Source organism: Ictidomys tridecemlineatus, chromosome 7, assembly GCF_052094955.1.
Source record: "Ictidomys tridecemlineatus isolate mIctTri1 chromosome 7, mIctTri1.hap1, whole genome shotgun sequence".
Classification (NCBI taxonomy): domain Eukaryota; kingdom Metazoa; phylum Chordata; class Mammalia; order Rodentia; family Sciuridae; genus Ictidomys; species Ictidomys tridecemlineatus.
This window is the reverse complement of record NC_135483.1, coordinates 143,971,871-143,986,470: the sequence shown is the minus strand read 5'-3', so window position 1 is coordinate 143,986,470 and position 14,600 is coordinate 143,971,871. Positions and strand designations below refer to the sequence as shown.

At 40.0% G+C, this 14,600-nt stretch overlaps 1 pseudogene; it reads right to left on the bottom strand.

The window, feature by feature from the left end:
* Positions 1-13,759: 13,759 nt before the first annotated feature.
* Positions 13,760-14,380, bottom strand: LOC101962096 (rRNA-processing protein FCF1 homolog; annotated as a pseudogene).
* Positions 14,381-14,600: the final 220 nt, after the last annotated feature.

Sequence of the window (14,600 nt, the reverse complement as noted above, 5' to 3'; positions counted from 1 at the left end):
ACAACTATGCTGTCTACATCTCAATGGCTTGTGGGTGTTTCCTTTAAGATTCAGTGTTTCTCTCTCTTTATCCTTAATCCTTATCTTACTAGAATTCAACCAGATCTTTAAGTGCAAAGTGGAAGGATCTGGACCCAAAAAGGCCCCCAATGACTGTGACAGAATAGTGCCTGTGACCGATTTTTAGTGGAGGCAGTCCAGATGTTGGGGGTGGGGAACCAAGGTAAGTTATGTTTGGAGACAGTTTCAGACTAAGGGGCATTAAGACTCATGGCTTTGAGGGGTGTATAAGGTGACTAGCTCAAGATCTAGGCCCAAGGGATAAGTCTGGAATGGAGTCTGAAAATGTGACCTCCCAGGCAGTGGGCTTCAGGTTATATGGAAGGTGGGAGTGGAAAGAGATGGGCAAGCTCAGGCATTCAGGGTCTTGTTTTGAAAGTCTCTGAACTTTAGGGAGCCCTATGGAGATCTTGCAGACTCAGGCTCTAATTGGCTCCTCCACTCTTTGAAGAGAACCTCTTCTACAGGTACTCTCCCAAAGAGAGAGTGAAGTTTCCTGGTTTGGATCTCTGCTCTGCTGCTCATTTGTGGTGTGACCACAATCAAGTTACTTGTCTTTTCTGTGGCTGTTTCCTCATCCATAAAAAAGGGGGGATATTAATAGCTTTACCTCAAGAGATTTTGGGGAAGATTGTGTTCACGCTAGGGCCTGGCATTAGAATGAGGTCTGGGTCTTCTTTGCATCAGTGGGATGGAGGTGTGAGTCTGCTGTTGGGTCTTGTTCCCTTGTTTCACTACCCTCTTAATTCCCTTCTCACTGCTTTCCAAGTCTTGGATCATGGGGGCTGAGGCCAGTCTGCCAGAATTTTTCTTGGTCCAAGACTGGAGATGCAGATTGTCTGCTCCTCTGGTGCTTTCCCTGAGTCAGGCTAAGGATAGGACAAGGTGGGAAGTGCTAAGTGCAGCTTGTGCTGCTTCCAAAGAAGCAAAAAGGAAGGAAAATACTTCATCTTGAGCCTTCAGTAAGTCCAGAGCACTATATTAGACAGGGAAAAATGGAGAGGGGGGAAGACATGAAAAAGTAAGTTCTTGTCATTTAATCCTCACAATGATGTTAAGCGTTGCCTATCTGCCTTGTACATTATCATTCCAATTTTATAGCTGAGAAAATAGAAGCTAAGAGTGGTTAAGTAAGTTGTCTAAGGTCACACAAGCTAAAACATTCAGAGCCAAGATTAGAATTCTGAAGAGATGGGTCTGTTCCCAGGCTCAAGATTCTCAGCCTACTAGCCATGGTGGCACCTGCTTGTAACTCCAGCTGGAGGTTGAGAAGTAGAATTGCAAATTTGAGGCAAATTTGGGCAACTTAGGGAGACCCTGTTTTTAAAAAATCCTCATCCTAATCCTTGCCACCTGCCTCTCAACTCTCAAACAGGGACCCTGGAAATCCTCTGATTTTGAATACAGGAAGGACCAAGTAATCCAGCTGAACCCTACAGGGCTCATTCTGCTTCCCTTGCCAACAAACTTCATGTGTCTGTCACCCTCCAAAGTTAAAGCAGGAGATCTTGGGATCTTTCTGGCTGAGGCTCAGATATTTGGTATTTTCTCCTTTCTGCATTTGGGTTTTCTTATCTCTAAAATGGGTATAAAAATAGAAACTCTTGGACTGGGATTGTGACTCAGCGGTAGAGCACTACCCTAGCACGTGCGAGGCACTGGGTTCGATCCTTGGCACCACATAAAAATAAATAAATTAATTAAATAAAGGTAATGTGTCTGACTACAACTAAAGAAAATTTTTAAAAAGTAGAGACTCTTTCATTGTGCTGTAAGGCTTACAGGAGACAATAAAACCTTTTAAAAATGTTTGAATCAATAGTCATATTGTTCCCAAGAGTATTGCAGAAAGCCCTCTGGGCAGGCAATAAACCTCTTAGTTTGTTTCCTGTCTGAGTCTAGTTGTCCCTTTTGAAATTCAAGGTGTAGACTGGGGTCTTGCTTAGTGACAGTTCAAGGAAGTTCGGTATATGGTCTCTACATGCCAGCAATAGGGGCTTTGGGCTGCCACAACTGCCCATCAAGTGGTCCTGGCATCAAGCAGAGTGATACTGTTGTTAAAGGAAGAGGTTCAATAGATGAATGGATTTAAAAAATTTGGAATATATACACAATGGAATATTACTTAGCAATAAAAGAGAATAAAATCATGGCCATTTGAAGGTAAATGGATAGAGTTAGAGAAGATAATGCTAAGCAAAGTTAGCCAATCCCAAATAACCAAATGCCCAATGTTTTCTTTGATATAAGAAGGCTGATTCATAGTGGGCTAGGGAGAGGGATCATGGGAGGAATAGACGAACTCTAAATAGGGTAGAGGGGTTGGAGGGGAAGGGAGGTGGAATGGGGTCAGAAATGATGGTTGAATGTGATGATCATTATTATCCAAAGTACATGTATGAAGACACAAATTGGTGTGAATATAATTTGTATACAACCCAAGATATGAAAAATTGTGCTCTATATGCGTAATAAGAATTGTAATGCATTCTGCTGTCATATATAACAAATATTTGCAATGCTTTGAAAAATAAAAGCAAAAAACAAAAAAGCAAGAAGTTCTGAGGGGTTCAAGGATGGGGAGGGGAGGCAACTGCGGTGGCTAGAAACAGTGCTGCTCCCTCAGTTTGGCCAGGTAAGCCTCTTGGGGGACCCACAAAAACATACCCCTGAAGCACCTGATTTTGGGAATGCCAGATGCTAGTTCCTCAGACCAGTGGGGAATGGGGAGTTGATGATGGAGAGAGGAGCTGATCCTGGAAGGCTGGGGACACTGGCTGCTCTAGTCAGTGCAGGGAGTGCAGGATTAAGCCTGCACAGAAAAGTCACCTTCTGTTTTTCATTTATTTATTTTAAAAATATTTTTGGTTGTAATGGACACAATGGCTTTATTATTTATTTATTTATTTAAATATTTATTATGTGGTGCTGGGAATCAAACCCAATGCTTCCAACATGTTAGCAAGCACTCCACCACTGAGCCACTGTATTGGGGATTGAACCCAGGAATTCTATGCCACTGATCTACAGTCCCAGTCCATTTTATTTTATTTTATTTTGAGACAGGATCTGGCTAAGTTGCCCAGGATGGCCTCTATCCTGTGATCCTTCTGCCTCAGCCTCCGGAGTCATTAAGATTACAGGCCAGTGTCACTAAGCCTATCCTTAGGCAGCTTTTGAAAGCCTCCCAACAAATTTGCTCCTGGACAGCTTTAAAAACAATCAAGTTTCACTTGCCAATGTCCTCTTAGTAGGTATTTGGCAGCTTAGGGTAAAGATTGAACCCACATAAGTTTGTGTATGGAAACTTCCACACTTTCAAAACTGAGAAACAAGGATGATCACTTGCGAGTCCTGGCCGCCTCGTATAATTGTCGCACTCCTGACGTCTGTGCTCCACTCACCACGCAAACCTGCACTTTCCCTGCAAAGGCTGGTGTGTTACCGGGGCTAGAAGGGCAGCTGCCGGGTGGGGAAGGAACAGAGACCTAGTCCTTCAAGGACTAGTCTCTAAAAGTGATGAGCTGTCCTGCTGAGAGTCCCCAGACAACCATTCATTTCCCTGCTGGCAGACGCGGGTAACCTTGTGGAAATCCCGCGCATCGCAGAGCTGTGCACAGTACTGCGGTAGCAGCGGCCAGCCAGGCGCCTAGCACTGCGCAGAGTCCTGCCAGGTACCTCAACTCGTCCAGGCAATTGCCTCACAGGCCCTGAAGGGACACAAAACCGTGGGCCCAAGCAAAGTGCACCTGGCGCCTAGAAGGACTACTCCTGCTGGTCTCTACAGATTTCCAGACTGGAACTACATGGTCCTGGCATTAGTGGCCTTGTGTGACCAGAAGAGTTGTTTTTCCTCTCCTTTTTCTTCTTCTCGGCCACCTTCTCCTCCTCTCCTCCTCCTTCTCCTCCTCTCCTCCTCCTCCCCTCCACTCTCCTCCTCCTCCCCCCTCCTCCTCCTCCCCTCTCTTCCTCTTCCCCTCTCTTCCTCCTCCCCTCTCCTCTTCTTCCTCTTTTCTCTTTCAAGAAAGGAAAGGAAATGAAACATTGGTTTTTGGTCCTATGGCACTCCTAGACCCATGGCCACCTTCAGTTCCATCTCCCCTATTCTTTGAAGAAAAGGAAGCTAAAGGAGCTTATAGTTACCAGGGAATGTCAAGGTGTTGGGAGAAGCCCTGGACTCCCCAGACTTTGGGCCTTGGAGCTTTTTTCAGCCAACAGGTTGGATCATTTGTGTAGTGAGAATTGGAGAAGCAGAGTCTTAGGTAGGCAGCCTGTTGGACAAGGCTAGATCACATAGCCGGCAAGGAGTGCAGGGCCAGTAGCACCAGCAACCAAGCAACCGCAGGCCTGGTTTCTGGGAGCAGGAACCAGTGACTAGAAAAGCTTCACTAGAAAAGCAGCCAAGGAAGCATCAGAGAGTTCTTGAACAATTGTAAGCCTTTGAAGTGTCTGCTTCCCTGATGGTTGCTATAGAGAGCAGAAGTGCCCACACACATTCTGGATCAAGGGTTGGAAGAGGTTAGGATGCCCTTGATGCCCAGATTTTGTGTCTAGCTACTTTTTGGAAATCCATCAGTAAACAAGGATTTGGAAATCAAAGTTCAGGTCCTGAGGCGAGTTTCTCCTGGGATGTGCACTCCCAAGTCCAGGCCAACATTAAGAAGTGCTGTAGTGATGTAGGGTGGCCTTGACAATGGTGATGGAGGCTGTCTAGTGAGGGTGACCCTGGACGTACTCTTGACCAAGTCTGCAGCCCCTAGCTACACCTAAGATGTTTATTTGCTGTGAGATCTCAGACAAGTTGCTCAACCCTTCTCTACCTCAGTGTTCTCTGAATAATGTGGATATTGTCATGCCTCAAATATGCATGGTAAGCATTTCATGAGTTATGTAACAGAAAACAGTGCTCCACAGAAAGCATTTCCTCCGTAAATACTGTCACCCTTTATGCACACATCAGGGCAAATCTAAACTCATTTCTCTCCTACCTTTACACATGCAGTCAGCATGAGATGCATTAGACTCAGAATTCACAATATGAAGCATTATAGAGTGAGTGATTCCTGGCAGATAAGGATACTTAAAAATGTCAGAAAGGAAGTCATTATAGTTCACAATAACCTATTATATATTTTGTGAGTAACTAGAAAAGAGGAATTCAAACATAATGATCAGGAGATCAATTACCCTGATTTGATCAGTGCATATTCTGTGTGTGTATATGTGTTTATAAATTATATGTAATATTGCCGCAGTCTGGCTGGGCACAAATCACGAGCCACTGAAGCAGGAACAAACTTTATTTTTTAATTGCAAGGAAAAAACCTCACACACGCTCCTGGGGAATCCTCCCGAAAAGCCACCCCAGCTCCTGCAGGAACCCACAGCCGGAAATAGCTCCCCGGGAAATCCCTCCTCCTGCACTTTGCCAACCAATGGGAATGCCAGGGGAATCCCGTGAGAACTCAAAATAGCGCAAGAAGTCCAAAAACAGCACTAGAGCGCAAAAGTAGCGGCAGAGGTGGATAATGCCTCGCCTGTCAATCAATACTGTTGGCAAAATGCCCAGGAGCCATACAGACTCGGCTGTGGCTCTCAGCATAATATTACATAATATATGTTATAATTTTTATATATTATATATGTGTGTGTGTGTGTGTGTTTTACTGTCCTGGGAAACCTAGAGATCTTGCATACTAGCAGGGGATTCTACCACTGAGCTGGTTAACCCCAACTCTAGTACATATTGTATATTAAATACATGTGTTGAAATATCACACTGTACTTTATAAATATGTATAATTTTTATGTTAATAAAAATTTTAAAATGTTTAAAGAGATGAAAATGTTAACTCCCCTGATTTGATCACTAACCCCGATATACTTGTGTTCTCACACTCTATCCCATCATTTATACAATTAAATAAAAAATTTAATAACAGGAAGGCTGCAACTGAAAATTCCTTTTCACTTTCATAACCCAAGCTCCTGGGTTTGCATCTTATTGCCCCTTGTGTGTGTGTGTGTGTGTGTGTGTGTGTGTTTTCTTTTTAATTGAGGCAGCAGTATCCATCTTCACCTTTCAGAAACGTTTTCCAGAGGGCAAAGAAAAGCAATGAACAAATTTCTCTTTACATTTGGCCTGAGAAAAATAATGAGGTCTTAGAAGCTGTCTTCTGGTCTCTGAAGCTTTATAAGAGCAAATCCACTAATTTCTCTTATTCTTTCCTCATCCATAAAATGAGGATGATGATAATAATGCCTCCTTGAAAGGATCTTTGTGAAAGTTGAAGGAAATAATACATGTTAAGCTGAATGCATTGGTGCACACCTGTTATCCCAGCTATTCAGAAAGATATCCCAGCTATTCCTGAGGCAGGAAGATCACAAGTTTAAAGCCAGCTTCAGAAATGTATCCTGTCATGTATTAGAGGAGGGCTGCTGATAAAACATGGTCAAAAGCCTATTATAATGGGGTGTGCACACCTATAATCCCAGCAGTTTGGGAGGCTGAGGCAGGAGGCTCTCGTGTTCTAAGCCAGCCTCAGCAACAGCAAGATGCTAAGCAACTCAGTGAGACCCTGTCTCTAAGTAAAATACAAAATAGGCTGGGGATGTGGCTCAGTGGTTGAGTGCCCCTGAGTTCAATCCCTGGTCTCTGATGTAAGCATGTTATAACTGCAAAGTTACTGCACATATGTTAAAATGTATTTTTAAAGTGGGAAGAAAATCCAGAACCATTTTTCTCATTTTCAACTAAAGAAGTCAACATTTGTATAGCTTCTCATTCTAATGTCTCTGTTCCACATGTATGTGTATCTGTTTGTATATACATGCAAATTTCCAGTTTGTTTAGTGTTTTGTGTGAGGTTTTTAAAATTAATCAAGCCACTGAACTATTTTTTATTTAGTTTCCATTCAAAAATAAGATATAAGTATTTTTCTTTCTTTCTTCTTTATATAAAATCCCCAACTTGTGCAAGAAAATAGAACCTATCACCTTATAGTCAATTTTATAAAATCTATCCAGTTATTCTTTGGGTTGTGCTTTCTAAATTTTCAAGAATACATGACTTGATCCTAACAGCTAATTTCCATTTTATAATGTGGTTGTTGTTTAAACACTGACAATTTATTAGTCAAGGTGTATTAGGAAAATTCTCTCTAGTTTCATCTCTTTTACTTGATGACTGAAATAACCATACAAACTCAAAGTCATTTGGCTATTATTTTCATGATTTTAGACCCCACGGCTCCTCAGTGTTAAATATCTATAAGGAGAGTCTTCCACTTGCTCTGCTATCCTGGAACAGATAACACAGATGGGCAGACTCTTCACAGCAGCTTTGTTTTGTTTATTAGGCACAGGCTTCAACAGGGAAAACTTGAGGAAGTGGGAGGGAGCTCACAGGACTACTCATGTTGGACATGAGTGCTGGCTGAAAAGGCTGTGCAGTCACACATTACTACAAACAAAACATGTCACCCCTCAGTGATCTTAATGCTTTGGCCATTAAATGTACTCTCTCATGTAAATGGCAGTGCAATTTACTGGTAAACAGATGTTCTCCACTATCATCTCAGAATTAGAAAGCTGTGGTTTATGGCTTGCTTTAAGCTCTGGTTTTCTTATTTCCCTTAGTAGTTTCCATAGTCATTTCTATTTTATCCTCCTACCCACCTATGTGTTGGTTCTATTTTGGCCTTACTCTTTTTTAGTTCAGGGAACAAGTGCTCTGGGCACTATAACATACACCTTGACAAATATTCACATAAAAATATAGAGCATAATATAAAAACATGCTAGACTGAAGATAATTTGTAGTATAAATTTCATTGATAGGATAGTTTTAATGAATTGCTTTGTAGATCTCTTAGTTTAAAATACAAGTTTCCCAACATGTCAGATTGTTTCCCAGAAGATGGGATCTAAATGCCAGATGGGATAGCTTGTCTGATAGTAGGCATGAAGATTTGACTTTAAGCCAGGCACAGTACTATATACTTATAATCCTAGTGACACAGGAGGCTAAAGCAGGGGATCTCAATTTAGAGGCCAACCATCAGCAATTTAGTGAAACCCTATCTCAAAATATTTTTATTTTAAAAATTTATTTATTTATCTATACTGGGGATTGATCCAAGGACTCTCTGTTCCTGAAGTACAACACCAATCCTTTTTTTCTTTTCTTTTTTGAGAAAGTGTCTTGCTAAGTTGCTGAGGTTGGCCTTAAACTTCTGATCCTTTTTTTTTTTTTTTTTTGGTACAGGGGATTGAACCCAGGGCTGTTTCACCTCTGAGCTACATCCCCTGTCCTTTTTTATTTTGAGACAAGTTCTCTCTATGTTGCTGAAGTTGGCCTCAAATTTGCTATCTTCTGGCCTCAGGCTCCCAAGTCTGTGGGATTATAGGTGTGCAGCATTGTATTCGACTCCTGCTATTTAAAATTTTTTTGTGTGTGAATATCCATACTGTTTCCCATAGCTGCTGAACCACTTTACATTTCTACAGACTGTACCAGGGTTCCAATTTCTCCACAATCTCCCCAACACTATCTTTTTAAAAAAACCATCCTCACAAGTATAATATCCATGAAGTTGATTTGCATCTTAATGATGGTAAGCCTCTTTTCATAGACTTGTTGGTCATTCACATATCTTTCTTTTTGTTGTTGTGTTTTTTTGTTTGTATATTTTTGGTACCAGGGATTGAACCCAGGGGTGCTTGACCACAGTTCAACATCCTTCCACCACCACCCCACCACCCCTGCTTTTTTTTTTTTTTAATTTAAAGACAGGGTAGGACATCACTAAATTGCTGAGGCTGGTTTTGAATTTACAATCCTCCTTCCTCAGCCTCCCGGAGCTACTGAGGATTACAGGTGTGCACCACTGTGCCTGGCTTTATATATCTTCTTTAGAGACTATTTGTTCAAGCCTTTTGTCATTATAAACATTTTTTTTTGCTCCTGAATTGCAGAAATTTTATCCATATTTTGGAAATTAACCTTTCATCAGGTATGTGGTTTGGAAATATTTTATTCCACTCTGCAGATTGCCTTTTCATTCTGTTAATTACTTACTTTGCTCTTGTGCAAATGATCAATTAGTAGGGAGAGTTTCTCTTTGTAGAAGTATCCTAACACATAAATTCATGCAGAATATAGGTGAAACATCACCACTTTTTCAAACCGATTAATGATCTAGATATTGAGCATCAACAGTGCCAACAGAAAAGAGACAGCTGACACTATATGCCTCCTCATAGAAGAATTTGATACCAGGAATCCGGTTGTTTTGCCAAAAATTTTGAGCTTCAACATGATTAAACTATAGATTCAAATAATAATTTACAGAACATACAGAAAACAATGGAATGTTTTAAATAATGTATCTGCAAAATCCAATCTGTGGGAAACTTTAAGTACAAACAAATTGATTTAACAAAGACATTACAAAGAATAAAAGAGGAGGGGATACCTTTGAAATAAAAGATACAAGTCAACTGATTGCAATATGTAACTAATTTGGATTCTGGCTCGAGTGAACATTGCACAAAAAGATATTGAAATTATTGGAGATAATTTCAAGATATTATTGAAATTATTGGAAATTTGCACATTGAATGAATATTTACTGGTATTAAGACAATTTTATTTTTTTCTTTAAATGAGTTGGATTTCAGTTAGATTCTTAAAAAGTCCTTGCATTTTAGAGATATGTACTGAAATATGTATTGATGGAATAATATGATTCCTATGATTTTCTTCAAAATATGGGAGGAAAGAATAGATGGGTTTAGAGATAAAACCAGATTGGTATTGGTTGATAACTAGCAAAGCTGGGTGATGGGTTTATCTAATACATTAGTAAATGTTTAGAATTTTCCATAATAATATAATGTTCCCAAGTTTAAGTAGATACCAAAATATATATTGTGTTTGTTTCACTATTCATGAGGCTAAAATGAAAAGGATTGACAATACTTACATTGAGAAGAAATGAAGGCATTGCAAATTTTATATATTTCTGATGGGCATATATAATCATATACTACTTTGGAAAGCTATTTGGCAGTTTTTTTTCCCTCTTGTTTTAAAATTAATTTTATTGGGATAAATTTATCTACAATAAAATATACATATTTTAAGTGTACAGTAGAATAAATGTTTTTGTTTTTGTTTTGGTACTGGGGATTATACCAAAGCGTACTTTACCAATGAGCTACATCCCCAGTCCTTTTTATTTTATTTTTATTTTAATTTTTATTGTGCAGGGTCTTGCTAAGTTGCTGAAGCTGCCCTCAAATTTGCTATCCTCCTGCCTCAGTCTTCTGAGTTGCTGGGATTGTAGGTGTGTACCAGTGCTTCCAGCTGGGATGAGTTTTGATGCATGTATGCAACCTCAAGAATGTATTTGGCAGTTTTTTATAATGTCAACATGTACTTATGACTCAGACATGCCACTTCTAGATGTTTACTCAAGACATATCATATGTCTTTAAATAACATATGTCTTTAATTAGATTTTTGTTGATTATTTCTTTGCAGTGCTAGGGATCAAATACAGGGTCTCATTCTTGCCAGGCAAGTGCTCTACCACTGAGTTACCTCTCCAGTCCTATCTTTCAGTAGATTTTAACAAGAACGTCCATAGCCAGGCTGTCCTTGATTTTCTGTTCTAAAGTAAAATTTCCCTTTCCACACACAACACTGTTCTGATGTCTCATATCTCCCTGTCCATATCAGTGTAAATGCTCTTATTTTAAGAGCCATCACAGTAATCATTTTCTCCAGATAAATTTCAAATCCTACATTCTAAACCCACCCCATATAGGCTGGGTGTCTCTTCTGTGGGTCTCATGACACACCGGACATACCTTCTTTTATCATTTTGCCACATTGTTGGGAAATGATGTCCCCCACTGGACAATTAACTTTCTGAGCATGGGATGGAGTCTTACTCATTTTGTATATTGGCTGCAAACAAACGATCAATGGCTTCATTTGTTTTTTTTAAAAATATTTTTTAGTTGTTGATGAACCTTTATTTTATTTATTTGTTTGTGGTGCTGAGAATTGAACCCAGTGCCTCATGGATGCTAGGCAAGAGCACTACCACTGAGCCACAACCCCAGCCCTGGTTTTATTTGCCTTCTAATTTCCATTCTTTCCTACTCACTGATCCTGGTGGGCCAAAGAAGATGATTTATAACTTGTGACTGAAGGACAGATGTGGAAAACAGTCACATTTGAAAGGTAATTTCAATTCAAGTTAATTATCAGAGAATCAGATTCTTAGACTTGGGAACCCAATTACAGTTCATCTAATTCAATCACCCAATCCACTATTGGAGACTCTTTAACATTTCTATAAGTTGTGGGGTTATAGACTCCTTCAAGTGGGGTATAATGATGACCAAAAAAGGAGAATTTTCAGTTCTCTGGAGGCTTTCCCTTTTCTACTCTCTCCTGGTTCAGGATATAAAAATAATGAAACAGGAAGTTATTTGTATTAGAACATACATGTGTTCATGTACAGATGAACACACAAACATACACCGAAGTTTAAATCTGTAAGTTGATTAAGATGATGAATGGCAGGCTATTACCCAAAATGTTAAGTATAAATTGGGGACTGAGGCAGTGCCCAGAGAGAAAATTATTTGTAATTTGAAGTTAAAATGTACATGTTAAAGCATGGTACTCAGAGAAAAAAGCACACGGATTGGTTGACTCCATAGATGAATGGTGGGGGGGGGCAAGAAGCCACCCTGCCAAGGAGCTGACAGCTGGAAGGAGCGGTCTGGGTACCAGTCTTGCTCTGTGTCCATCAGAAGGGACTATAAACCTTGGATCAGCCATATCCCACTGGAGCAGCTTTAAGTGCCACATTGGCTTGTTGAGGTTCTGGGATCTATTACAAAGAAAAGTACTAAGATGTTAAAAAATGGAGAATTACTTTGTCCAGAAGTAATTCAATCCATCAGAGTATATCCATTTTGCTGGCTTTTCCCTAAGATCAGTTGAAATCTGCCTTTTTGTGACTTATTGATCCTACCTCTAAGCCAGGATCACATAGAAAAAGCCCAAATCATCTGCCACACCATGACTTTTGAATATTCCAAGGCAGCTTGCATGTGTGATCAGAAGTCACTGAACTTGTAACATCAGTGCTTAGCTCAGGGTGGCCCATAGTACCACCTCATAAATGGGAGTAGTTATTTGTTGCATTATCGCACTGCCTTTGAGGCGTTTCCTTCTTCATAACCAAAGCTTCAGGGAAGTGGTTCAGGTGTTACAAAAAGGAGGTTCCCATTTAATCATAGCAACAACTTGATGTGTAAATGTTAGACACCAGGGTATTGGACTTCTGCAGATATCCTTCCCTCATCCTCCACTACCTCTGCCCTACTGTTGTTTTTTATTTATTTATTTATTTTTGGTACTGGGGATTGAACCCAACTGAGCTACATCCCCAGCACTTAAAATTGGTTTTATGTTTGTTTGTTTGTTTTTAATTTTGAGACAGGGTCTCACTAAGCTGAAGGCCTTTCTAAGTTGTTGAGGCTGACCTCAAACTTGCTATCCTTGCTTCAACCTTACTAGGATTCCAGGTGTGTGCTACCACAACCTGCTTGCCTTATTGTTATTAAGTAGCAAATTATCCTTGAAGATCTGGTTCAAGTTATTCTCTGAATTTCTTTCCCACCTATAAGAACTAACCACTTCATTTCTTCCATTGAAGTAGGACTGAATGCTGGGCTGAGGATACAGCTCAATGGTAGAGCACTTGCTCAGCATTATAAGGTCCTGGGCTTGATCCCCAGCACTGAAAAATAAAAAGAAGGGTTGCATACTGTCTATACCTTCATGAGATATATTCCCCTCCCCCACACTATTTAGAATGCTGAACTCCTCTTGGTATTTCTAGTGTCAAGCAGAGTGCCTGGAACACAGCATATGATCAATATTATTGAAGAAATGTAGCTTTGGGGAGTATTAGGTTATATAATTTTTAGAGCTGGATGGGGACTTTAAAGATTTTTCCATGCCTCACTCCTCCATTTCAGTGGTTCTCAACTTTGACTTTGTATTGGAAAGTATTGGATTTTTTTTAAATGGAAGCAACCAACAGAGCATCTGATTTATAAAAAAGATACAACAAACTTTTTAAAAAATATTTATTTTTTTGTGGTAGTTGGACACAATATCTTTATTTAATTTCTTTATTTTTATGTGGTGCTGAGGATAGAACCCAGGACCTTGCACATGCTAGGTGAGTGCTCTACTGCTGAGCCCCAGACCCAGCCTCAGCTTCAAGATGTAACAAAATTTTAAGTGAGACAAAATATTTTTAAAACAGCATCAATAGCACTTGTAATCCCACCTACTTAGGAAAATAGTAGTAGGATCCAGAGTTCCAGGCCACCCTGGGCAACTAAGTAAAATTTCATTTTTTTAAGAAAAGGGAGAGCATATTCAGTTATATTTTCAGTTCATAATAGCACAAATGAGTGAACAGAATAATAATTCATGCTATATAACATGTTTAATGAACTGGCAACAGAGAAAGTTGGTCAAAGGAAGGTGGAAGAACTTAGTCTTCTAAGAATTAGAACTGAGGGGGGGCTCCATAATCATTAGGCATCATTCCATGTGCCTAGGTTTAGAAATATACAAGATACTCCAAATATCGTTCAGTCTTGATCAACTATGGTCATGATACAACACTTATCCTGAGTTACTCTCTGCACTAAGCAGTCATCTGCACAGGTTCCTGTGCGTGCATGGAAATCATTCCAATCTTGGATCCTTGGTGAGCTTCAGAGTCATTCTTCCCCAATTTCTCAATTTTGGGCATTACCCAATCAGTTACACAGGGATACACTTGGCATACAGACAGTTCATCATTGACTAAGTCCAGTTTGGCTTGAACAGAAAAATTGATTAAATTAGTGTCAACCAGGAAGTGATAAGGTGGACCCGGTTGTGCATGATATTGGAAGAATAAGCAGGAAGGGTGTTGGGCACTTTTCTTTCCTTTAGCATGCTGGGCTTTCTTTTCTTGTAGGTTTTAATCTACCTTTCTCTCTCTCTCTCTTTTTTTTTTTAATTTATTTTTTAGTTCTCGGCGGACACAACATCTTTGTTTGTATGTGGTGCTGAGAATCGAACCCGGGCCGCACGCAAGCCAGGCGAGCGCGCTACTGCTTGAGCCACATCCCCAACCCTCTACCTTTCTCTTTAGGCCTCTGTTCTCTAAGACAAAGCAGTCCCTGCAAGGTCACATATGTCTTTGCTTTCTTTTGTTTCTCCATACTCACATCACATACTTGTTTCTTTTGGCAGTGTTGGGGATTTTTATTTTTGTTTCTTTGGAGCTCTACCATGGAGTTACACCCTAGTACTAGGGAATTTTAAAAGGTTCTGAGGCCTGTGTCTCTCCCACAAAAATTCTGATATAGTTGGCCTGGAGTGTGGTCTGTGTGAAAAGATTTTAAATATGTTAGTTTGCTGATTCCAGTGTGCAACTAAAGT